General features: G+C 45.7%; 1 long non-coding RNA gene across 1 annotated transcript in view; it reads right to left on the bottom strand.

Annotated features, from left to right (window-relative positions):
• Positions 1-25,854, bottom strand: part of LOC134486641 (uncharacterized) — a 59,364-nt gene that overhangs the window by 1,421 nt on the left and 32,089 nt on the right. The window contains exon 1 of the long non-coding RNA XR_010065942.1: positions 713-25,854. This exon is cut by the window's right edge and continues 32,089 nt beyond it. This is a non-coding gene — a long non-coding RNA (uncharacterized LOC134486641). The remainder of the gene's footprint in view (positions 1-712) is intronic.

The following is a 25,854-nucleotide window of genomic DNA, read 5'->3' as shown; positions in this document are numbered from 1 at the left end:
ACACATCTGATAGTGTCCAGGTACAAGAGTCAGAGGTGTATCCCTGGGGACAAAATGTACCTTGGGGTCCCCACCCTGGCATCCATTTTCTCTTCATTGCTCTGGCTAGTGAAGTGAGGAAACTCTTCAAAGACAGAGTTTTTAATCAAGCATTAAAAAATACCCAAGAAAAACAAACAAGACAAACTGTAGAGGTGGGAGATGGCTGAAAGCACAGGGGCACTTGTATGCAAGAATGGTACCTAGAGTCCAGACTCCTAGCACACACATAAAAGGCTGCCTGTGGTCCCATGTTCCAGGAGCCTTAGGAGACAGCCCTTAAAAGGCAGAGAGTGATGGAGAAGGACAGTGACCTCCTTAGGCCTCCACGTGTACACAGCTATGTACATCTGGGAACGCACATGTGCATGTGTACCCTACACAGATACCACAGAGACACTACACACACACAGTACATAAACCACACAAACATGTGCAGATATTACATACACACAAATTCATCGACTGACTTACAGAAAAGCAGGGCAGTTAACTTAGTAGGGAACTAAGTTGAATGTAACCAGGGCCAAGGCCATCATGGTAGAGCATTTGGAAGGTTTCTATGTGGAAAATGTCACTGAGCTGTAGGTACCCTTGAGGGGGGTGGTAGGGATGGAGAGATGGAGAGTTAGAGGCAGTTTGAGTTGGGGCACTGGCCCTGGTACATGCATACCTGGCGTTGGGGTATGGCAATGCTCTCTTCAGCGGTGCAGGCCTCAGTTCCCTCATCCGAAATGGGAAAGACCAGGCATTCCCCAAGCTCATCTCTAACGCTAGAGTCTATTTCTCCCACGCTTCTGAAATGCCAGACTGCAGCTCTGTGGTTTGGCCTCAGGTGATTTCTCCTTTATCAGTCATTACGACAGGCAATGCCTGAGGCCCCCTCAGGACAAATGCCTCAGTGCTTTGGGTTTATTGGGCAATAAAGGAGTACAGGAGCAGGCTGCCTACTGTTGCCTCAGACCCAACTGATAGGGAGGGTTAGAGTGCCCATGAGTCCCCAGTCTCAGACTATCAGAGAGCAAGGCGGAAGGAGAGGGCCATTTGATTGATGGCTAATAAATAAAAGGAGCAAAATAAAAAAGAAAACAAATCCCTAGAAACCACTTCAGAAATATTCTGTTTCAATGCTGTAAGTTTATTTGGTTATATGTATGGTACCACCGAGTCTAAAAGTTCCATCGAAGGTCATTGATTTTCTTCTGAGCAGAAACCTAAACAGAAGAAAGTGTGGTTCTAAACAGCCCAGGGCAGCCATTTTTGCCTCATAGGAGGTAGTTCAGCTTTAAAAATTGATCCATTCAAACCACACTTAGGAACCTTCAATCCTTGTCACCTTGGGGAAAAGTAGATGAAAAAAATCTTTAGTCTTATTCAATGCCCACTGCTGAGTCAGACCACAGGCTTACTGGCATTGGCACACCTAGTGATGTTTGCTGCTTTCAAGTCTACCTTTCTTCCCCCCAGACAAATATTGGAACCCGAAGTCTTCTGCCCCAGTGGGGGTAATGTGCATGATCTGTCTCCTCCCACTTCTGTAGACATTTTCTTGTACCAAGGTGAGAAAGTCCCTCCTTGTAGAGAGAAGAAATCTGACCTCTTTCTACCTCATGGAAGACACCTCTCAGAAATGACACCCTCAAACATCTCAGGCCCTCGAGCTTACCATCACCCTCACTGTTCTCATAGGCATATCCGACTGGACACAGAGCTGGGCAGCATGGCCTCTGAGTGGCCCCAGAACTATGTCTGGATCCCTGTTATGACGTCAGCTGGAATCTCTGGACTCTTACCAAGACCCTGGCATTAGTGTTGCCTCTGACGCATCCTTCCAACTCTTCAACCTGCATGGTTACTTGGCCAATCATGATTGGAAAGAGCATGGTTCTGGGGATGCTATAGGGACCTGTGCATGCACAATATGGGAGTATGGCCATTTAGTTGTGTGTACTCAGCAGAGATAGATACCCTTTCTATTCCTTGATCCCAGGTCACAAAATGCAGGAAACACTGTTTGCAACCTATTCTAGAGGTTTATAGCTTTAACTCAGTAGTCAAGCATTTACCTTGAGATCTTCTTTAGAGGTTCTGGCAAGAGAACTCAGATCTTCATGTGCTTGTGACCAAAGAGTGGTCCCCTTTACTAGGAAAGGTCATCCTCTTTAATCAAGTGCAGCTCGAAAGAGGCATGCATGAACAGTAAGTGAGGAAGGGGACACCTTCTTAGCCTGGCAGATGACCCACATGAATCCTGATAATCAAAGCGGTGATAGATATCATAGTTGGATAAACTTCAATTCCTAGAGTACTTGGTAGCAAACAAGGCACCGAGTTCAGTTCACTAGTACAGCAAGAAATGAGAAAACAAAAACAAAAACAAACAAAAGACAACAACAACAGCAACAACAACAAAGAAACAGCTCCCAGGAGTTTTCCATGATTAGATGCCATAGCATTTCCTAAAGACCCCTTCTGAGAAGTGGTTAAGTAGACAGCCAATAACCAGTCCATTCCTTTCCCATATCTTTGTCCTGCCCATCTGTTGAACTTGCCAAATAACATAATTTAAAAACGATTATCTAAGCCTCCACTCTGACACCAAGCTGTAACCGTAACTATTAGTACACTGGAGGCAGGTTTTGAGCTACAGAGCAGAATATTGATTGCTAGCACACAAGGCATCATTGATTCACTCATTCATTCATTCACGCACCCAATCTTTCTGCACATCTCAGCACTATGAGACTTGCTAGAAAAACAGAAGCAAAGGACAAGGCATTGACATCCTAGTCTCAGGATGCGGTGCCAGAAGTACCAGAAAGAAGCAGGGTCCATGGCCTCTTGGGAGATGAGGAACATCCCCTCTCTTGAGGCAGAGGCAGTACAGGGAAGGGATCAGGGCTCAGACTTTAGTCCTAGGGCTGGGACTGCCCTGTAATGAGTTAACTTTGAAGTCAGCAGCCATGTAGGCTCACACGAGAAGTGCCATAGGTTGTTGAGAAATAGCCACTTGCCTACATTTCAGAGACTGGGCAGGGAGAAGCTAAGAGCAGAGGCTGTAAGGCCACTTGGGGAAATTACAGTAGCTGCTCATGGGGCTCTTGTCAACCACAGTGGAAGTGGACTCCAAGACAGTGGCCATCTCAGAGAGGGCCAGGGAGATAAGAGATTTGAGGTAAGGCCCTGGAGAAGAGGTGTAGAGGCACAAGGTCAGGGTTGCAAAGTCACTGTGAAGAAGCGCTGAGAAGATTAGTATCAAGAGGCATAGAGGGCAGGGTGGAGTTGGAGACTTGAGGAACACTCCTATTTAAGGGTTGGGAGGCAGGAGAGGCCCTGAGAAGGTGATAGTCCACCAGACAGCAGTGACTTCGGACACTTTCAGGCCCACCACCATGTACTAAATCACCATGTGGATCCCACAGTTCTGTCTACGAGGGACCAAAGACCTCCCAAATAGCTTGATGTGGGAAAAGCACCAATGATAGAAGGGGTTATGTGGAAGGCAATGGAGAATGGAGACTTCTGTGAGGGAAGTCTGAGGCCTTGGGCAGCCAATGCAGAGCAAATACTGCTTCATGGCTGCTGTGATAGTGTGACTTGGAGGTTTGGAACAGTCCTTTCCACCTGAGACAGGTGGCTGCCAGACGTTTAGTCACCCTGTCCCAAGAAAACAAATGATTACTACACCGAACAGCCAAATCTGTGTGTCTCATCTGGCCTTTGTCTCTCCGCTTCCTATAACATGTCAGACACAGCAGTGAGAAGGTAGGCTCTTTCTCTCCTCAGTTTGTTCAAACTCTAAAAAGCTCACTTTCCTTTGCCAATTTGTTTCCTTGTTTGTTTGTTTATTGAGTACAGAGACACCAAGGCAGTGGATAATGGACCTAAGTGTTGGGTTATAACATGGTTAGAAAGAGAAGCGGAAAAGCAAGCAAGTCTATTGTGTGATAACTGGCCATAGGCCGAAGGGACTACCCAGCCTCCCCTCCCAGGCTCTTTTGGACTTGGCAACCTCATCTGGATGATTTCTAGCTCCAGAAGGGACCTCGTTGGAAACAGGTACAAAAGCCATCCATCTCACATCCAGAAGAAATGGACGAAAGGTCGGGAAGCTGCTCCTTGTTCCCAAAGCAACGGAAAATGCAGCCAGTTGGGAGAAAAGTAGAAACTGTGGCTAGAAAGGATGTAGAACGTGTGCAGAGATGGGCCTGGGCTGAGAAAAAGGACATTCCATTTTTCCCTCAGAGATTGTACCCTCTTCTTGTCACCCCGGATAGAAGTGTAGCTCTGCAGATATACGCTCCTGGCTCTGAGTGGAGGTCAGCATCAAGACAGGGTGAAGTGAGCTAGAGTGGAATAAAGGCAAGAGGAACAGAACTGAGTCCTTGTATCACTTTGGTTTTCTGTGATAAAATATCCTGACAAAGTCAATTCCCAGAAGAAAGAGAAAGAGTTGATCTCGGTTCACAGTACAATGGTGCTATCTATCCCCCGGAGGCAGGAGCCTGAAGCAGCTGGTCATTGTTTCTGAATGTTGAAGGAGAATGGTGAATGCTTTACTGAGCTCAGCTAGCCTTTTCCTTTTTCTACCTCAATTAATCTAATTTAGATAATCCCTCATGGATGCACTGGGAGGCTTGTTTTACGCCATTTCAGATCCTGTCAGGTTAACAATGTTAACGGTAATTGTTACAGTCTTCCATTTTGATTCTTCCCTAAGCCCAGGAAAGAAAAGTGTGCAGCTGGGAGATTCCTTGAGACTGGGGTCCCTGTTCTGAGTCCAACCAAGTTTCTCTCCTGGAGACTCTGCCCCTCGACAAGAGCCCCTTGCCTTCACTAATGACACAGCAGTGGAACCCCAGAAGCATACTTTCCCCTATGGTGATTGCTGGTCAAGGGGTCCATAGGAAAGGAGATGGCTTCCAGACAGCGCTGGAAGGAACAGAAGAAATGCCCTAAGCAAAGAGGAATTTGGAATGAACATTGTATCTTGAAAGAAACGCCTGTGGTTACGCCGGAAGCAGAAAGAGCAAGCAGTTTTGAAGACCCACCACTTTAGGCAGAAGACTCAGCAGAAGGCACCCAGAACACTTCCAGGAGCCTGAAGATGGAGTTTTGGACGTCTCCTAAAAGGATTAGGGAAGAGAGGTAAGGGATAAACAAATGGAGACTGGATGAAGAAGACAGGCCAAGGTCCATAGACGGTGAAGGAAAAGAAGAAATACAAATGTATACAATGACTAAATTTTTGAAAATAGAAATGCATGTAAGACTTCATATTGAAAGAGGCCCATAGAATGCCTGATGATATAGATAAAAATTTTTTTTTAAATCCTTATAGATGGGGTTGGGGATTTAGCTCAGTGGTAGAGCGCTTGCCTAGCAAGCACAAGGCCCTGGGTTCGGTCCCCAGCTCTGAAAAAAAAAAAAAAAAAGAAAAAGAAAAAAGAAAATCCTTATAGATACCACTGTGATAAAATTTAAGAATATGAATTTGGATACGGACTATGCAAACAACCTCTACCCCCCACTCCCCCCCAAAAAAACCCAAACCAAACTACTAACACCAACCTCTCTGAAATTAATCAACTAACCTACAGACAGAAAAAAAAGCAACGGACTGGGGTTTCCAGCACCTACACCCTGCCTCCCAGCTGTCTCTAACTCCAGTTCTAGGGGAACCAACACCTTCTTCTGAACCTCTGAGGGTACTAGGTTTGTAGGTGATGTGTACACACACACACACACACACACACACACACACACACACACCACACACCACACACCACACACACAGTCTCATACACACACACACATATACACAGTCTCATAAACACACACATACACACATACACACAGTCTCATACACACACCCATACACATACACACACAGTCTCATACACACACACACACACACACACATGGGGCGGGGGAGTAGGGGCTGCAAAACACCCGTACACATAAAACAAATCTTAACAATTCCAACAGAACACAACTAAACATAAAACAAACACCTCTTCCCTCAAAGCTGAGAGTCGAATGGACATTTGCCTTGCTGACAGGAAGTCTTCACAGGCTCTGATTGGGTAATCCCAGCACACAGGAGACTGAGGCAAGTTTGGGAGCTCCATGATCAGTTCTTGTCTCAAAAACAAAACAACAAATGACAACCAAAACCCCAAAACACACAAAACCCAAAGAGCCAAACAAGGGTCAACACAGCAAACCTCTTTTAAGCTATCACAGTTCCTTAGGCAAGGAGAGTGAGGAGAGCCCAGAGTCCCAGATCAGAATACCACCAATTAATAATTAATAATTAAGGTTCAGTTCATGAGAGTTGTCACCTCTTTGTAAATAATTTCTAGTTAAAGAGGCATTTATATAGGGAAATATAAAACAGTGAAGAGGAGTAAAGAAAGAAGCCAGGGAGGACAGAGACAGCCAATGCTTACGAGGACGTGTTCTCATCACCAGATAAAAAGGCCAAGCAATGAAAATGAGGACATCAATTGCAAAAGTGACCAGGAACAAGTGACACAAAGTGGAGTGCCAGGGAGGAGACGGGCTGGCAAACACACACACACACAAAACGAGAATGTCAAGAACGAGAAGGTATATATATAATAAAAATAAAATAAAAAGTATATATAATATATATTAGGATATATACAATATATATAATGTAGGAAAACAGAAAATGTCTACAATGTAGAGCTATGAAAGGAACTGAAAACTAAAACCATGCCTTATTCCCTGGATAAAAGGCCCACATCCATAGTCTTCAGGCCAGTTTCACCAAATTTAAGGAACCAGGATATTTCAGAAAACAGGAAGAGAGTTGTATGTCTCACATATTTTGTGGTACTAGCTGGTACTTGGCTTCAAGATCAGATAAAGAATATCACAATCTACTTAATTTGGATTTCCTAATAAAATATTAGGTCTCCGAGTCCAAGAGTATATTCTAAAGTATACAATGGGCAGATAGACCAACTCTAGAAGTAAATTCATAAGCAACCAAGTGTCAGTCAGAATCATGAAATCTATGAAAGGAGGCGGCCGTACAGCTGGAATCGCCCTAAATGTGATAAAATTGACATCTCACAATTTGCTGTGAAAATGTCTACTAACTGGGAGGTTATTAATCATCTTATATTATGACCTGGAACAAAACACAGAATCAACGGAACACAGAGTCAAGAGGGGAATCACTACAATAAAATGTCAGCCAAGTTATTAGCCAAGAGGATCACTTACAAAAGGAAAAAAATCAAATTTTCCTTCAAGCCAGCTAGAATCCATAAGAGGAGAAATGAATGCTTCTTTCAGGGCTAAAATAAAATTATGAAATCGTTTCCTTGGGAAAAGTCTAACCAAGAATTTGAAAGACCTTTAATGATGAGATTTTAACTTTTATTAAAGGCGATGAGACCTAGGACTATGTTCATAGCAATGTGGGAAACTTTCCAAATGAACCCACACAGGAGCACTGCTTTAAAAACAGTGAGTGAATGGCAGAGTGTGGGGGATGGGCTTAGAGAGTGAGGAGGACTATTTATGGGTGTGTGTGTGTGTGTGTGTGTGTTTGCCTGTGTGTATGTATGTGTACCATGTGTGTACAGTGCCCGTGGAGAGCAGAAGAGGGCGTCAGATCTTCTGGGCCAAAGTTTACAGATGGTTGTGAGCTGCCATGAGGGTGCAGGGAACTGAACTCAGGTCCTCTGCAAGAGCAGCAAGTGCTCCTAACTCCTGAGCCATCTGTCTAGTGCCTTAACAAGTACCGAACCTCATGAGACAAGAGGGGGCCATTGATTCCTATGACAATTTGGAAAAGGTGGAAATGAGATTCTCCTGTCATCCACTGTAATGTGCTACATAGTGTGGAGGTCTGCTGGTGGTGGCGTGGCCATTAGTGAGCGCTTATGAGGGCTGGTGCACAGGTAGTGTTCTCTCATTTCCAGAGATAAATTTGCGTTCGAGAGGTGAATGTGATGTCGTGGAGAAGAGGGCTTGTTCTTGTTATGAGCAGTGATGGGGGTGCGATCTCTGTCTCTGTCCGTCTCTCTCTCCCGCTGTGTGTATGGTGGTGGTGGAGAGGGGGTAAGTTAGGGGACAAATAAAATGCAAAGAAATGGTGTTAAATAAAGGGCCAAGATGACAGATTGGTGGTGGATGTGAAGTTATTTACAACTTTTCAACCCAGAAGCTGGGTGTTGTAGCACCAGCCTGTAATCCCAGCTACTTGGAAGCTGAAGCAAAAGGATACAAAGTTTAAAGCCTGCCTGGGCTACAGAGTGAGTTCAAGGCTAGCCTGGACAACTTAAGGAGACCCTCACCTTAAAATATAAAAAAGGGACAGAGGTAGAGAAACTGCCTCATACACAGTACAGTAGCTGTGTACACCACTCCCCAGTACTGCAGTGGAAAGGAAACACAAACGACACAAAAAAGAACCAACAAATTAAACAACATTGACAACAACAGCAAGAAAGGAAAGAAAAGACAGGAAACTGGTTACAAAGTCAGGCAAGTAACCAGAAATTACAGGATCCTAAGGGACACACAGAGAGATGCTCAAACTCGCCAATGACCAGAAACTAGAAACAAGATTCAGTCTCTCAGTCTGATTACCTGCAGCAGAGGGCAAGCAGCCACCACGTGGTGAAGGTCATAGCCTGAAGATGTCGTTAATGTGGAAAAATCCAAAAGGAAACAGTACATACATGCATTTTCATGTACACGCTGTCTTGCAATGCCCTTCTTAGGAAGTAAGCTGTCTGTCCAGCTTGTTCATACTGAATACACTGTCCATATCCAGGGTCTGTGACTCCAGATCCAGGGGATTGGATGCCCTCCTCTGGCCTCAGTGGACATCCTCAGTCACATCCACACACGCAGGCACGTACACACAATTAAAAAAAAAATGACTATTTACCAAACCAAACCAAAACTCTTATCTATGTATGTGTATATTAGTTAATTTTGTTATTGTTGTGACGAAAGTTGCCCAAGAGAAGCATCGGGAGCAGGGAAGGGCTTACTGTGAGGCAGTTCTTCTCGGCAGTGAGAGTGGGGCAGCAGGAGTGTGAGGCGGCTGCTGGGGCTGCAATGACAGAAAGCAGGCAATGACGAATGTTGGTGCTCAACTTGCTCTGACTTTTTCTCTCTGTGACCTCAGCCTGTGGAATGCTGCTGCCAATATTCAGGACCAGTCTTCCTACCTTAGTCAACCTTTAGTAGAGACATCTTCACGGACAAAGTGATTTCTATATCTCATCAAGTTTACAATTAAGACTGGCCACCACAGTATTTATCAAAACAATAACGCACTAGGGGTGTTGGGGTATGAACCCCTGTGGTGGTCTGAATAGGAATGGCCCCTAGAGACGTGTGTGTGTGTGTGTGTGTGTGTGTGTGTGTGTGTGTGTGTGTGTGTGTGTGCGCGCGCGCGCGCTTGGCTCATAGGGAGTGATACTATTGAGAGGTGTGGCCTTGTTGGAGGAAGTGTGTCATAGTGGAGGCGAGCTTTGAAGTCTTAAAAGCTCAAGTCTGGCCAGTGTGACACAGCCTCTTCCTGCTGCCTCATGATGTAGAACTCTGAGCTCCTTCTCCGACTCCTTATCTGTCTGCACGCCACCATGTTTCCTGCCATGATGATAATGGACTAAACCTCTGAAACTGTAAGGTGGTCCCAATCAAAGCTTTTCCTTTTATGGCTTGCCATGGTCTCAGTGTCCGTTCACAGCAATGGAAACCCTAAGACAACATCTTAAGTTGGGGGAGTGACTGTGCTCTGTGCAGTCAGAAGCCAGGATCCAGCTTCAGCAACAGACTCTTGAAATCATATGGCTGAACAAAATCTGAGGCATGGATCGTTGAGTTGGCTCAGCAGTTAAGGGTGCTTGCCACCAAGCCGGATGACCTGAGTTTGATTCCCCAAGGTCCATGTGGTGGAAGGGGAGGACCAACTCGTGTTCTCTGACTTCCACTTGTGAGTCTCAGCCCCCCCTCCCTCAATGAACGAGAAAAAGGTTGTTAACTGACACACTTGTGCAGTAATCCCTGTCATCCAGTGGCTGGATATATTTTTCAAGAGCATTTGAACGAGTCCCTGGAGGTGGCAGCCAGGAAAAAGACAAAAAGAAAAATGGGAGCTTTTATAGACTGACTTGTGTATCTATCATGGCCTAGAGGGCACAAGGAACTCAGAACGTGGGAAAGCCACAGCCTTTCAAGCCCCTTTGGGACACTGAGGGATACAGGAAGGTAACCCTTCGAGGAGAAGACAGACCGTAATGTGTTGTAGGGAGACCCTTCTCCTTGCCAGGGACAAAAAGACAGCAGCAAGGAAATAAACATCTTTACCAGTTCTGGTTCACTTTGTGATCTGTCCCTGTGCAACACAGAGAAAAGCAGGCCAGCATTCCCTTTCCTGTCTAAAAAAGGTTTCTGGGCCATCTTTCCTCACTGCTATATCCTGGACATACTAATTTTAACATAACCCCGAGCAACACACAATTAAGGAGCAAGAGCTATTTCAACACACACAACACTGAGTGGCTCTGCTTCCAGATGCTCAGCAGCGACGGGGGTGTCTTTCTCCCTCTCAGCACGGGCCATGGCTGATGTACTAAGTTTTGGATGGAGTGTCCCAGGACTCACAGCTGCTCTCAGACACTGTACAGAGGCAGGAGAGGAGGGTGTGCACCAGAGATGGTGGCCCACTGGTGGGGGAACTCAGATGAATCCTCCCAGTGGAGATTTCCAGTGTGCACAATGGCTTGTGGGTTGTCACACAGGCAAGGCAGGACTAGGTGCAGGGCCTCCAGGAGGATGCATTCTCAGTATAGAGACAAAAGACCCACAGTAAGGACGTCCCCGACTTCCCCACCCCGCTCGGCACCCCCAGTGATCAGACTGTAACTGCTTGGCGGAGTCTGACTCACTGACAGGTAATGCTTCATAGGGACGGACAATGAGAGCCTAACTCAGAACAGTCTCTGGAGCCTCACCCGTCTCAGAGAGGGCAAGCCGTGGTGGTACGGTGGAGTCCAGTGATTGCTCTGAGTCCCAGGTTCTTGGAGACTTTATCAAACGATTGAGAAAGTATACACAACAGATAATGGTTTTGTCAGAAGAGAAATTAACATTAGAGCAGATACACTGCAAGCCAGTGTCAGGCTCTAGTCAGATGGCTGTTGAGTGCCTTACCTGTGTTTTTCAAGGATTTTTTTTTTTTTTTTGAGTTTAGGGGTGGGGAAGGAGCTGATTCCCAGGTGTGGAAACTGGGTGGCCCCTTGGCTTGACTGGCAGATACATTATCATATAACTTGGGATGTTCTGCAAACCCCATAATATTAAACATACATACTCTGGATGTATATCTCTTAAGTTTAGACAAGTATCCCTAATCATGCATATTCATGAGATGGTAATGAGACAGGTCATTTCAAGGGCAGACCTGCTCTCTTTGTGCTAAATACTGGCTTATGCTGCCCCCTTTTTCTACAAGCAGGTATCCAACCAAAAACTAGTTGCTGATAGGCTCTTGCCTTGCTGGGAAGGGACAAGTGCAGATTCTTTCAGGGAGAGTTGACTGAGTCTCTGGGGCTGTTGCTACACTAACTCGCCTCAACTTTCCCTCTGAGAGACCGTTCTCCTTAAATCTTTTACATAAGCAAAAGGATAAGGTTCCAGGAGCTGGTTTTCATTGAAATACGGACATTGTAAAAACTAGAAGATGGTCTCTCCAACCGTTCCTAAAGGGAGGCTCCCTTGGGCAGGACTAAAAATTGTCCAAGCATCCCTTGACGAGGGGTCAAGTGGGTGGTCAGGGTGGCTGTTCTCCTTGCTGCAATTGTCAGGCTCCTATTCTGGTTGACCTGGAAGGATAATCCGTCCCTGTCTCTGGAATCGGCCTGAGGTCTTGTTATAGTGCCATTTCAAGCTAGACTTGTTGAATCCTAGAAGAAATGAACTATTCATTTATTGAGAAGATGTGTGTGTGTGCGGGGGGATCAGCAGAAAAATTAAGGGTAAAGCAGACACAGCTAGAGGAAGGAGGCCAGTAAGACCCCAGCTTTTCAACCTATGCTGGGGAAGGTCTATTACTCAAGGGCTTGACCATACCGCCTTCCTTGAAAAAAGGAATATTTTCAACATTTTGTGGGACTTTACTTGTCTTGTTCACTTAGAAGCAACATTTTCCTGTAAGACACAGGCAGGTTGTGAGCCATGGAACCAAAACACCTCTAACCTGTAGGCCCCTTGGCTCAAGGACAGAGACCCCCTCCTGAGATGCTGAAGGTTACTGTTTCCTTATGAAGAATATCAAGTCACGTGTTTCCATTCCCCTACACGCATCTGTTTGACCCAACTGCACCAGATGTGCTTGATCACATCCTGTCTAGGCAGGAGGTACGGAGGCAGGAAATATGCCAGGATGTATGCTTGCCCCGATGGATGTAGGCGGGAGGTAGGGAACAGGAAGTATGTCAGGGTATATATTTGCCCGATTGGACTTAAATGGAAAATGCATGGCCTAAGGTTTGCCTTCCTAAAACTCTGCAAAATGTGACTCATCTCTATTTTCTGAGAACCCAGGAATGGAGCTGACCAACGTCCACCATTCTGGCCAGTACTTGCTTTAACTTTGATTATGGGCATGGTCTTATTCTCACCTGGAGGAATTAACAGGTCACCCCATGTACTCCTATAAGTTAGCCAAAGGCTTGTCCATGCTGTTAGTTTCAGATCTTTGTTATTTTTAAATGTGTGTGTGTGTGTGTGTGTGTGTGTGTGTGTGTGTGTGTGTGTGTGTGTGTGTTGGGGGTAGGGTGGGGATAAGTGCACAATTGCAGGTGCCTTTGGAGGCCAGAGGCATCTGATACCTTTAGTACTGGAGCTTCAGGTGGTGGTGAGCTGCCTGCTTGTTCTAGGACTTGAACTCTGATATTGAGAGAGCAGTGTGGGCCTTTAACTGCAGGCCGAGCGCCTGCTCCATCCTTGGGGCCCCTTCTACTTTGAAGGACAACCTCGGCAAGGGAATCCAAATGATCTTGGACGTAGGTGAGACGGTGCTGTTTCCCTAAAAGCCCTTGGCTTGGCTGTCTCTTTTGCTAGTTGTTGCTGTTAGATTTTTGAAGAACTTCTCCTAGTGGATAGGCTGCTAGCCGGAGGCCCCAAGTATGTAATCCACTCAGAGTGGCATTGACGAGGAAGCTGCTTACCTGGGATGGAATGTTTCTACATAGGAAAACATAAGACAAGGAGTTATCTGGTGTCTTAACTTCCAAGGAGCAAGCTGCAGTCCACATGTCCATATGGGGACAGGCCTCACACCCCCCTCCCCTATCTAATACTAACCTTGAAAATCTGGTGCTTTCACTTATAGAGAAGATAATTAGTCTGAGGTCTTAAGGTCAGGTTCTCTGATGAATCCCTAATTATTATACTGAGGTAACCAAGACCCAGAAGACAGGCACAGCACAGTCTCTCGTTTGTCGATCCTAGCTTCCAGTGTGAGTATATCGTGGAGCCAGCACAGAAACCAGAAAAGTAAAGAAGAACCAACCATAGGTAAGGACAGCAGAAGAAAAGGAAACCTAGAGGCTGTGAAGGGGGAGGTGAGAAAAATGGGGCAGTTAACTCGGACATTGGGAGAGAGGCCAATGCTAGGTGAGGAAAGGAGGAAGAGTATACTACTAAGGATATTTTGGAAAAGCCATAGGGGAAAATAAAATGTAGGGGGTAGTGAGATGACTCAGCACTTGCAGTCTAGCAGAGGACAGAGTTCAGTTCCCAGCACCCACAGGGTGGCTCATAACCACCTCTGACTACAATTCCAGAGGGGATTCGATGCCCTCTTCTGGTCTCTGCAGGCACTATATCGCACGGCGCACTTAAATGCAGGCAAAACCCTTGTATACGTAAAATTCTAGCCATTTAAAGATTCATACCTATGTGTGCATGTGTTGTGTATATAGACACATAGACATAGTTTGAATAAAGTTATTTCATGTGGGGTGAGAATGCTGCCCTCAAAAGCCATAGACTGAGAAAATCTGTAATGTCAACCATGGAAAACCTCTCCATTGTTAGTCAATAAAGTGAAGGGATTCTCAAAACAACGTGGGCTATTTCTGTTGCCCCTGATTGACTCACAGAACTTGAGGGCAAAGCCCTATTGTGGAAGACAGCACACACTTTGGACACAGAAGTTGGAGAAATCAAGATGGAGCTGATCTGAAAGCTTCTTCCCTATGAACTAGCTCTCATAGTATCCAAAGATTCTTCGAGCCACAGCAATGATCAGAACGGCAAAGTCTCTGTGCTCGTGCAATAGTGGCATGTACGTCTCGAGGGTAACCAACAGCTTGCTAATTGGACCCAAGACCTGCTCAATAGGAGAGAATGCATAGCTGGTACTGCAAATTATCCCATGGCTGGTGATGCCATGGTGATGTCATGGATCCTAGAGGAGAACCTACCACTTTATTTTTTTGTAGCCACAAGCTAGTCAACACATAGAAGACAAACCGACTATGGGGTACCCAACCCCAGTTGATGCAAATACACCCTCTACCTTTAAGGATCAAATAATACTATAGAAAAGGAGGTGGAAAGGTACCAAGAGCCCCAGGAACAGAATATCTGCTGTGGGATAATGTCTTCTATACATTGACAGAGAAATGGCACCCATGAAATAAATATGGTTGCCTGAGCAAGACCCGTGCAATGACAACACCAGCTAACATGTCAACAGGGATGGGGGAAATAAGATCCTGCCCTTAGATGAACAGCCTCGGGCAGCGAGTAGACAGTAGATCCCGAAAGGAGAAGAATCCTGTTTTTCTAAGGATGAGTATCTGATAGTTTATCCAGTTACAGCTAGTCACCCCTAAGCACATACATACACTAGCAGCATTAAGCAGATTCATCAGGCTATGTCTATATCCACATATAATGAATGGAAATGATGCAAAAATTGTCTTTGCATAAATAAAATTCTTAAAACAAACAAACAATAAAAAAACCCAATCAAATACGGATCTGAGTAAATGGTGGGTCTATCCTGTCCTTAATTTGACCCTGTAGAATTAATCCCTGAGCTGCCGAATTGGGCCCCACCAAAGGGGGAAAAATCTTTAGGATTGGTGTCTGGGCTTGGTTTTCTCATCTTTGGAAATACAAAGCACCTCTTTCAGGATCCCATAGGAATTGGGAGGAACCTAAGTCCTAGCTGTCGTAGTGGTGGGGCTCTGGGCACCTGCTTCCAGGTCCTTGGCATCTCACTCATAATGAATAAAGGAGAACACAGACTGCAAAGTAGCAAGGCCTCTTTATTCAGAGTGCTGACAGACGGGAAAGGACTGCATTCTCAAGATTGACAGTGAAGCCGTAGGTCCAGCTCCATGATAATTATGTAAACTTCCCTTTTATGGGGCTCTAGAGGAGGAGGAAGAGGAACTTGGTTCTAAGGACGCAGCTTGAGCAGTTCTCTCTTTTGATGGAGAGTTTAAGATACCTCACCATTTCGGTACTGTGTTTTGCCTCTTTCCACAGTGCATCTGATTTTAATTGTATGCATGTGCAATTAATGCATAGACATAAAAATGTTAATTTGGGGATTCTCGTTAAAATTCCTAAGGAGGACACAGTTTGCCTGGTACATACCCCAAAGCTAGCTCAGGTCAGATGGGCCTTTGTATTCCTGGACACAAGAAGAGTATGATTGAACAGAGTCTAAGTTTGAGGTTAGCCATTCGTGGAAGAGAAACTTCTAACTCGGTTGTTCAGAGTAGAACATGTATGCAGCTCCATGGAGATGCAGGCTGCTAAGAAATTACAAGGAATATTGTTCATAAAGAGGGATGCATGTGGACAGTATGCTCAGCTGAAGTAAGTCTCTGCTGACAGTACAATATCAGATGAAAACTGTGTGCATAGCCTAAGTCACGTGGAGCCCTAGGTTGCTAAACTATTCCCTATGCTTGCCTGCCCCATGGTCAGTAAAGAGAAAATAACTGTTCTTACTAGCGTTTTGCAGGTAAGAGGCTTAGGATAACCTCAAGGTAGGCCTTTTTCAGGACAAAAAGGGAGTTAAATTATTCATAAGATAAGTTAGAAGTTTGATAAGACATCAGAGAGAAAAGATTACAGCTATCTTTAAGGTTAATCCCAGTGGAATGATTAAGTAGCTGTAGAGTCCCCAGGAGGGAAGTAGCTTAGCAATGATAGGCAGGTAAGTTTCCCACTCACAGGCCAGCGTCACCTTCGCCATATCACATATACAGAAAGGGAACCTGGCAGTCGCTTCCCAGGCTGGATATACATATATATGAACAACAGTCCGGTAGAGAGGGAAAGATTTCCACTTGTAATTAGTATGGGAGTGGACCAGAGTTTTTTTCTCCTTCTTTCTTTCTGGGACAATAGCCACCAATTGGCAGAAGACCAGAAAGACGAGCCTCATATGTCCTGTCCTTGTTTTTCCTAAAGCCCATTCTTGGGCTGATGCTGGCTGTATGTAGTTCTAACCTGAAGAGGAGACACAGCCCGGGGAGGTAGGTGAGACTTCAAAGTTCAAAGAGAAGCAGTTTGACTGTCTAGGTCATAAGCAGTGGGTTCTTTAAGATCTAACATGGGAGGGAATAGAAGAGTCGAAAGAAAGGTTTTTAGGGTGTTTGTGATTACAAAAGGCAGAGGAAGGTTCTTTGAAGGGAAGCCTGGTGTGTTAAGGAATGATTCAACCCCAGGGGAAGTGAGCAGGAACTCACAATCAGATCTAGTGGAAGAGGGGACAATCCTAGAGACACTTCTACCTCAAATAGAGGCTGCCCCAGAGCACACTGATCAACTGTCATTTATCTGTTTGGTCAGTGTGTCTTGTGAAGAAGAATTTTATATTGTCTATGGCTCAAAGGAGTATATTAATCTGAGACTCTTTGGTGGGCTCTCCCAGCACAGAAGCATCTGGAGGGGGTGGTTTGACTTTAGAGTTGAATCCAGCTGAGCATTTCAGTAATGTATATGGCTGCCAAGGTGGCCACAAATAGCTAAAGATCTCCTTGCCCAAGTCTTTCCCCCCCATCCCGTTTGTCTGACCATCAAGAGTGATAAGGTTAGGGTCTAGAGCTGAAAGGGCTTGGGGTCCTGTACTCGTGGATGGCTTATAGAAAGTGGCCCAAGTCAGTGAGGTCCCTTAGTGGGCGGGTCTTGTCAGGGCCAACGAGCAAACCTCTTTCTAAAGAGAGAGCCTGCTGTACAGCATTTCATAGGGATCACCTTAAGCTCATGGTGTGTGTTTCTTATCTTCATTGGGGCTGTTGGGAGTAGGTGAGCCATTTTCTAAGGTCTCCTGGCACGTGCTAGCCAGTGAACAATTACAAGTCTCATTGGCCCTTTCTATATTAACAGAAAACTGAGGTGTGCCAGCGGAATGTAGATGTTACTGTTGGAACCCCTCGGGTTACCTAAGAGGTAAAGGACGGTCCATGACTGCTTTGGAGTGATCTCGGGAGACTGAATCTGGAAATAATTGTTCTGAGGAATTCATTAACCACCTTAGTGGCTGGTGAAACATTCTACCCATTCCATCCATATAGGTATCTACTGATGCTAGGAATTGCTTGTAAGCCCATGGAGGCAAACCAGCCCTTACCTGTACAACTATTTTTTTTAAATAGAGTAAAATCAGGGAGGGTACTCTTGGCCTTGGGCTGTAAACTACACAGAGGGAACATGTCTGACATTGAACTTCATGGTTGTCAATAAGCTGATACCTATCAAAAGGCAGGAAGTGGGCTGGGGAAATGGGCTTGGTAGGTAGGAAGAATACTTGTGCAAACTGCAGGACCTGGGTTTGAATACCCAATATCCCCATAAAAAGCCAGGTATGACTGTGTGCCTATAACCTCCACATTGGGGCACAGAGACAGGTAGATCCTGAGAGTCCGCTGGGTAGCCAGCCTAGACAAACCAGTGAGCTGTTGGATTAGTGAGAGACCATCAAGGCAATTAAGGCGAAAAGAAGAGGACCCCAGATGTCCTACTACGGCCTCCATATGTGTGCACATAGGTGAGTGTACCTGAACACACACACAAATGCAATGCAACAAACACATTAAGCTGGGAGGCCATAGTCATATGTCTGGTATCTTACTGAAAGGTGAACAGGGACAGGCGAAGGGGGGCGTGTTAGCACCCTGGCTTTTGCCTGTCATCCTTTTCATTTCTCTCAGAGGTTGAGCTGTGGTCCTTTTGATGACCTCTCCAGTGGATCACTGTCACCTTCTCTGAGAGATTAACAGCTTCCAGCAACTGAAGAATCTCTTTGTGGTGTTTTAGTGCGGACTGCTTTTCCGTCAGTAACCCTCATTCCTTCCATATGGGTATATGGGTCGGTAACACCGTAAAGGCATATTTGGAGTCAGTATAAATGTTAGTCTTTCCCTCTTACATCGGGTAAGGACTCAGGTCAAGGTGGCACTAGTTATGCCCTCCAGTGGGTGCAAGAGAATAGAGCTTGTGCTGGATCTACTTGTATCCAGCTTCTCTTTGACCCTGGAAGGCATAACTAGTGCCACCAGTGTACCATCCTTCCTCTGGAGTGGACCTGAGTGGCTCTCCTATGTCAGGGTTGAGCATCATTTTGAGAAGTAACCTGTCCACGAGAATGTTTGGATTCCTGTGACAGGTGCATAAGGTGAGCAAGTTTTAAAGTCTCGGTCTGTGTTTCTGAATTTCATTACAATGGGTTAATTTCTGCTCCTTCGGTTACCTTAGATAGGGCTCTACTATAAGCCTCAAGTTGGGAAAATTGTAATCGCTTCAAAGAAGTGCTACTGCTGACTGGAGATTGTGTGTGTGAACATTCTAGCATAGTCAGGTAGGTATAAGTTGCCTCAGGGCAGGGTAAGGGAGTGTCCTAGGTTTGTTACCCCCTTTGAGAGAGATTTGTGCCTTAAAAAAATTGACACTTTCTATCCCCTCTCTGCCAAGAAATTTGGGCTCTTAATAATATGAGATGATCAGACCACCTGCATACTGTAAGACTGTCCCCTCTTTTAGCATCGTCTCTGGAATTCCTTCCTTATGCCCTAGCACAAAAGTGTGGGAATCTCCAATGATCCAAGGACGTACCTCATGGGAGTAGTATGGCTCTTGTTGGTTTTTTCCCCGTAGTCAGTGGAGTTTCCCACTCACAAGCCAGTAGGAACTGGAGTCTTGAATGTAGTGGGATAGAGAGAAAAGAGACATCTTTTCTATCTGATCTTGATCCCTCGGGAGCCTGCCTTAGGATGTATGAAGATCACCAAAGGGGGCGGGTAAGGATTATGACTGATAGTTTCACAGCCAGGAGAAGAGTATTAGAGTGAGTATTACACGGTTTTACAGTTGGGTGAAGCCTGGAAAAAAACCTGTCTTGCCTTCCTGACTTCGCGGGGATATAAGAGGTCTTGCAAGGAGATCTGAATGGGCGTGGCTGTTTTTATCAATCCTGAACCCAGGCTGATAAGCATACCAAGCTCAAGGGTCAGCCTGAGGAGGGAGGCGCCGAGCCTCTGTCCGAAGGAGAGCTACTCTCCCTCCCCCGCCCCTCCCACCTCAGGAACTGTCTAAATTGTAAAATTACCTAGAATTTTATCAAGTTTCTCCCTGGCAAAGAGGCTTGCCTGCTAAAGTCAATAAAGAATTCATGAATAAAAATAAGCCCTTCAAAGCAACAAGTGAGTGTGTGATGGGGGGTGGGGTGGGGGTGGGGAGGGAACAGGAAAGTCTAAACAGTTCTAGGAGTCTCTGTGGATCAAGAGGATCATTTTCCAGCACAAACAGGTCTGTAAGCCACTGGGAAACTACTCCAGGTTCTTGGAGCGATTTCTGTTTTCCCCTTATGTAACTGGATGTCAGGAAGGGCTTAGTTCCAGCTATGTCTTTCAGTGGTGGGAGCTCTGATCATGCTTTCGAATATAGGGTTCTATTATCCACATATTGGGAACTTAAAACGAGACGTTGGGGGTCAGGTTCAGGAGGTGTGTTGGTTAGAGTGGTTTCGTGAGGGAGTACCAGAGGTCCCCTTGAGAGACTCTTAAGGGGCAGGAGTGGTTTGTCTAGAACATCCAAGATTTTTTCTTTCCCCATTTCCTCTGTTTCTTTGTGTCCTGGACAGACCAATGGATCCTGATAGAGAATCATGAAGGTCGGACACACAGGATTCAGACCATTTCCCTTGTTTCCTGTGAGAGATATCTAAGTTGCAGAATAGAATTCTCATTCAGACCACTTCATTGAGGACTTTTCCCTCCACCCCCCAGTTTGTTTGGAAGCCAGGCAGTACTGCCGTAAGACACAATTCTCACTGCTGGTTAAGGAGACACTTGAGAGGGGAGCATGCTGGAAGAGAAGAGTTTGCTATGGTGACTCCTGGAGGCCTTTTGTCCACCCCTGGGTAGGGCAGGGGAAACAGGTCATCCTGAAGATTCCAGGGGCTCCCCACTTTGGAATCTCTCTTGCTTGGGAGTTTCCAACCTTAGCTGGAGGTTTCCCTACAACTCGTCCCTTGCTCCAGGTGGGACATCCTGGGTATGTACAATGGCAATTTGATTACCTAACATCCTCCCCGTGGCATTCCTTTAGAGGCCAATGTGCTCCCCGACCACCTGGAGGTGGGAAGTGTTATACCGCAAACATAGGTGTGGATTAACAGGAACGTTAAGATATCAGGATTCAAACGGCCAGTCAGGAACACCAAGGAAAGTAAATAAGAAGGCTGGCAGCTGGGCATGAGATAGCCAAGCTGGTCAGACAAAAGTAAAGACAGGGGTCTGAGAAAAACCACAATTCGTTTTGTCAGGCTTCTACCTGAAGAATATATACAAGACACTGTTGTCCTTTCACAGAGTAATGTATCTAATTGCAACAGACTAAATTGTAAGAACGACTTCTCAGAAGGCCTTCACCTTAGTCCAGGAAAGAGACCACCCCAGGATAAGGAGTCAGACATGAGGTCATCTGAGAGAGCTGCTGTTATAGATCTAGGGGACTGTCAGAAGGCCCCTTTGTTGGGGGTGATTGTGTCCCCTGACTGTCAGAAGGCTCCTTTGTGGGGTAACTGTATCCCCTGACTACCAAAAGGCCCCTTTGTGGGGTGACTGTGTCCCCTGACTGTCAGAAGGCCCCTTTTGTGGGGTGACTGTGTCCCCTGACTGTCAGAAGGCCCCTTTTGTGGGGTGACTGTGTCCCCTGACTGTCCTTAGAAGGTCTCTTTGTGGCTAAAGATCTATACGATTACTGTGTGGCCACTATGAGTCCTCAAAGGACCTGACCTCACCATGCTACTTACACCAGGATTTTTGACACCTTCCCTCCTCTTGTGAAGATGAGGTGGAAAGAGAAACACCCCCAAAGGAAGATCTTGTCAACCATGATTTGGGACACAAAAAAGGGTCATCTTACCCCTAAATATGGCACCCACCTTATAAATAACCCATAAGAGCCTCCCTAAATCCTCAACTCTAAACTTCTGTGTCTGTGTCTTTAGGGGGCTTGCTCTGCTTAGCCTCTGCTGAATGAACTTTTGTCAGACTGTCCCTGTCTCTTGACAGAATTTGTTCTTTTGAAGACAAGAGCCAGGTGACTCTTAAGAAGCAGTAACAGGTTGAGTCTGGGGCCTCAGGGGGCTTGGCGGGAGGGCATGGTCTCTGCAAGCCTGCCGACTTGAGTTTAGATTCCTGGGACTCACATGGACAGAAGAGAGAAAAAATTCCTGTGGGCCATCCATCCCCTAACTTCCTTCCACGTGCTTACCCTAGCGTGGGTGCCAGTCCCCCGCCATCCCCCAACTGATCTCCCTCAACAAATACATTTAAATGAAAAGAACAAAACCTCACCACCAAACAAATTGAACATTCTGCTTCAGTAAAGGAAGAACCAATCTGCCAAGTCCAAAAGATTTAGACAGCCATAAATCGTAATGTGTCCTGCTTCTTGAGAGCCCTTGGTGTGTGTATGGGGGATGGGGAGGAACATTGTAGAAGGCGGCTCATTAAGTTTAACTCAGCAAGGTAATTTTTTTTTTTGTCCTGGATAATAATTGGAGCCTTCTAACAAAGGCAGTAAGCGGGAAAGTTCCTGAACTCCAGAACTCAGTCTACACATGAAATTGGAAAACTGGGAACCCATATCTTGATACAGAGAAAAAGAAAAATGGGGGCAGGATTTCTGGTGAATGAAGAGTAAAGAAAGCAATGCTTTTCCTTTTTCCATTTTAGTGCCAGACACTATGTGCACACAAGTGCATCTCTGTCTTGTGCTATATTGAGCCTATATTGCTATTTAGTACTTGGATGCCTTGTCATGGAAGGCTATTGGTGACAGTCTAGTGGTGTTTAACCATTTTCTCTGTGCTTTCTACAGATAGTCAGCAAGAAAGGCAAGAGGCCAGGGAGATGAGCTGTGATGACACCTTTGGTGAGCTTACCTCCTGTGAACTGTGCCACTGTGGGATCTGGTGACTTAACAACTGAAGTCAGACATGTAGTTGATAGCAAAAGGTTGTGTTTAGAAGAAAAAGGCAGAGGGGCTGAGTGAGCAGCAAGGCTCTGTCCCCAGAGCCACTCCTTTGTTGAGGTTCTTCTGAGTTGAAGTGGGAGAGAGAGCTGACTTCCAGGAGGCGGAGGAAGAGGGGAAGGAGGTGAAGAAGAAGGGGGAGTAGGAGGAGGGGGAGGAGGAGGAGGGGGAGGAGGAGGAGGAGGAGGAGGAGGAGGGAGGAGCTGGGCTGCTCCTTGAGTGACAAATGGATTATAACATTTGATGTTCTATGTACGCAGGGGCCATATAACCCCTAATTTTTGGTGGCTGTATGTCCCTATTATGTATGTATATAGCATGGTAAATAGTTTTCTCTTGATGGGTCATTTCAAGGGCAGACTCACCCTCACCACACTTCTGCTTCATACTGGCTTAGACTGTCCTTGATCATCTCTTCTTCAAGCACATACCTGGCCAAATCTTACTCATGGGGGAGAAGATCTGTGCAGGCACATCTTTCAAAGGCAGTTGCCTAGATCACTGGGGATGTCCCATTACTAACTTGGTCAGTTAGCATTCCTCCCAGGGGGTCGAGTATCTGCTGGGAATTAGCAAGCTGCCTCTTTGTCATCCACTGTATCTATTGTGTGTGTGTGTGTGTGTGTGTGTGTCCTTACACCCAGTATGTTGCTAAAGGACGGCAGCTGGGTTTGCTCAGCTTCTTTTATAGGTTCTCAGATGAAAGAATTTCGAAACAGACTCAGAAGAAAAGTTATGGACAATTTTATTGGTGCTTGAGAGAAAAACACTGGACTGGGCTAGCGGGAGGATCTGAAAAGCTGCCAGGAAGAGGGAGCTGGACTAAAGGAAGACAAAGGTAGTGAGAGCTTTCTCACTTAGGAAACTGTCTTTGAGCCTCTGCATGGGGAGTCTTTGGAGAGTGGGGATGCTCAGAATGTTAAGGCAAGCAGGCTTAGAATCGTTACTAGTGTAAAAGATTGTAAGAGAGATAGAGGGAAAGAAGTTCTATGCTTTCTGAACTAGGAAATTGGGCAGGGTTAGCAGTGGGAGAAATCTGTAAGCAGCTACACAGAGCCAGGGGCTTCTGGGAGTGTAGGTACCTAACTCATGAAGGAGAAGCTGTCCCTTTCTGTCCCTTTCTTCTTTGACATGTTTTCAGGTAGATTATGTTCCGCGAAGCGATAGCTTAGAAAAAAACAAGAGAAAAATATTGATGTCTCTGTTTCTGTCTGTCTGTGGGTTTATGCAGGATGCCTGGTTTGTTACTTGGGTAATAGGATCCAAATCCTTGTCCTCTTGATTGGAAACACCCCCTAACTGCTGAATGCCTTAACTCCAGACCTTGAAATATGGTGTTCTGTAAGGCATTTTACTAATTCACTGGATCATTTGCATTAACTCTTAAGGGAAGGAGCAGAAGCAATGTCTTTTGTCATCGTAAAACCTTTTGGACAGTTTAGGGTGCCACACTTCCAACCCAGGGTCAAGGGTACAACTCAGACCCCATTCTTCTGACCAAAACTCGTGTTAATAACAGATTTTAAAAAAACAAACAAATAAAACAACAAAACGCCAAACAAAGTAAAACCTAAAATCTATAAGATAGCCATGCTCTGTAAGGAGGAAATAACCGTCCCTTCATGAGGGTCCACAACTCAACCACCCTCGCCTTCTTCCCTTACTAAGAAGGGCAGCTGTGATACTTCCTACTGCCTCTCACTTGGCATTTCCAAACCCATGGAGGCCTAATGCAATGGTTTTCTTTTCTTAAAGCCAATGTTTTCCCAGGGCAATGGAAACTGGGTTCTGAGGTTGATTAAGAAAGGAATGGGAATGGCCATTCCCAGTAGCCTTCTCGCTAGGCTAGATGCCACACACCGGGCCAAGTGCTCTCATGCAGGCCAGGCCGAAGTGTCAGCAGTAGGGTTGGGGTGCACCTTTGGAGAAGTTTGCATGGTTCTGCTCCTTCTGTGTGATAGGAAGAACACTGGATTGGGAAACAGCAGAGTTCTAGAGTTGATTCAGCCTTTTTTTCTTTCTTTCTTTTTTTTTTTTTCTTTTTGAACCTTTTGTGTATCAAACAGGTATCATGAGAACACAGCTGCCTGTTGTTCCAGGGAAGAGGACATTTTGTCACTGTCACCCAGGACAACTAGCAGAAAGGCTTCCCAACCAGTAAAGTGTCACACCCCTCTCCTAAATTCGATAGGCTCACGGATCCATTCCAAGTCAGAAGGAGGGGACTCGTATTTGCATATCATGTCCCACAAAAACTGGAGGTCATGTCCCATATCAAAGAAGGACAGAAAGAAAAAACGATGGGGTCTCAGGAATGAAAGAGTCCCTCAGTCTAGAGTGTGGGTTGAAGCTTCCTGTCAACCGAGAACCAAGAATTCCAGCACAATGACCATTTCCTGTAAAAGATGCTGGCACAGTGGCCAGCGTTCCGTTTACATTTTATGTCTGTATGACCTTAAAGTATGGCTTTACTTCTTTCCCGGATGTAGCCAACACTTGGCTACTTTGTGGGTTCTTTTTTCTTCCACCCTTCTCCACCCCTTTTCCACCCTAACATTGGAAAAAGGGTGGAGGGGAAAAGGGGGGTGACGTTATCATTAGACTACTTCCTGCTGATTATGAGCGTTGAGTTCCTAGAGGCAAGTTTGATCTTCGCCATCAGGATATCAAATTTCTTCTTCCTGTTTCTTCTTTGCGCATGATTACTTAACAAACCTTGACCAACAGCAACCAACCAACAAACAACCCACCCCACCTCTCGGGGCCCTAGCACTTATACACCCTCTGGAAAGTCAAACATCACACACATCCCACAGCTGCAGAAACTACCTGTAGCTGGCAAAATCATGCTGCAGAGGACAGTCTGAAGCAGCCTCACATCCCACCTGGGACTAAAACCAAAACATATTCCCATAATATTTCTGTATTTTTCAAAGAAACCAACATTCTCACTATACCCAGATATTTTCTGAGAACTCCAGCAAGAGGACCTTTGTTTACAGTGACAATATCCTAATTCTCTAAATCAGAGTGGCTTAGATGGTGGCCCTCACCTGTAGTCCTTCCTGATGCCCCTCAAGAACCACTACCCTGGGGTCTCACTTAAGTTTCTTAGCAACTCTTTGGAGACCCCCTTCCCTCTAGCCTGTCCTATATATGCGACTGCTGTAAAGACAATGAAGTAGAACTGTCTTAGGCAACCATGCCTTTGCTCTCAGCTGTATCTCACCGTCTCCAGATTCCTTT

Source organism: Rattus norvegicus, chromosome 4, assembly GCF_036323735.1.
Source record: "Rattus norvegicus strain BN/NHsdMcwi chromosome 4, GRCr8, whole genome shotgun sequence".
Classification (NCBI taxonomy): Eukaryota; Metazoa; Chordata; class Mammalia; order Rodentia; family Muridae; genus Rattus; species Rattus norvegicus.
This window is presented reverse-complemented; position numbering and strand designations above follow the sequence as displayed.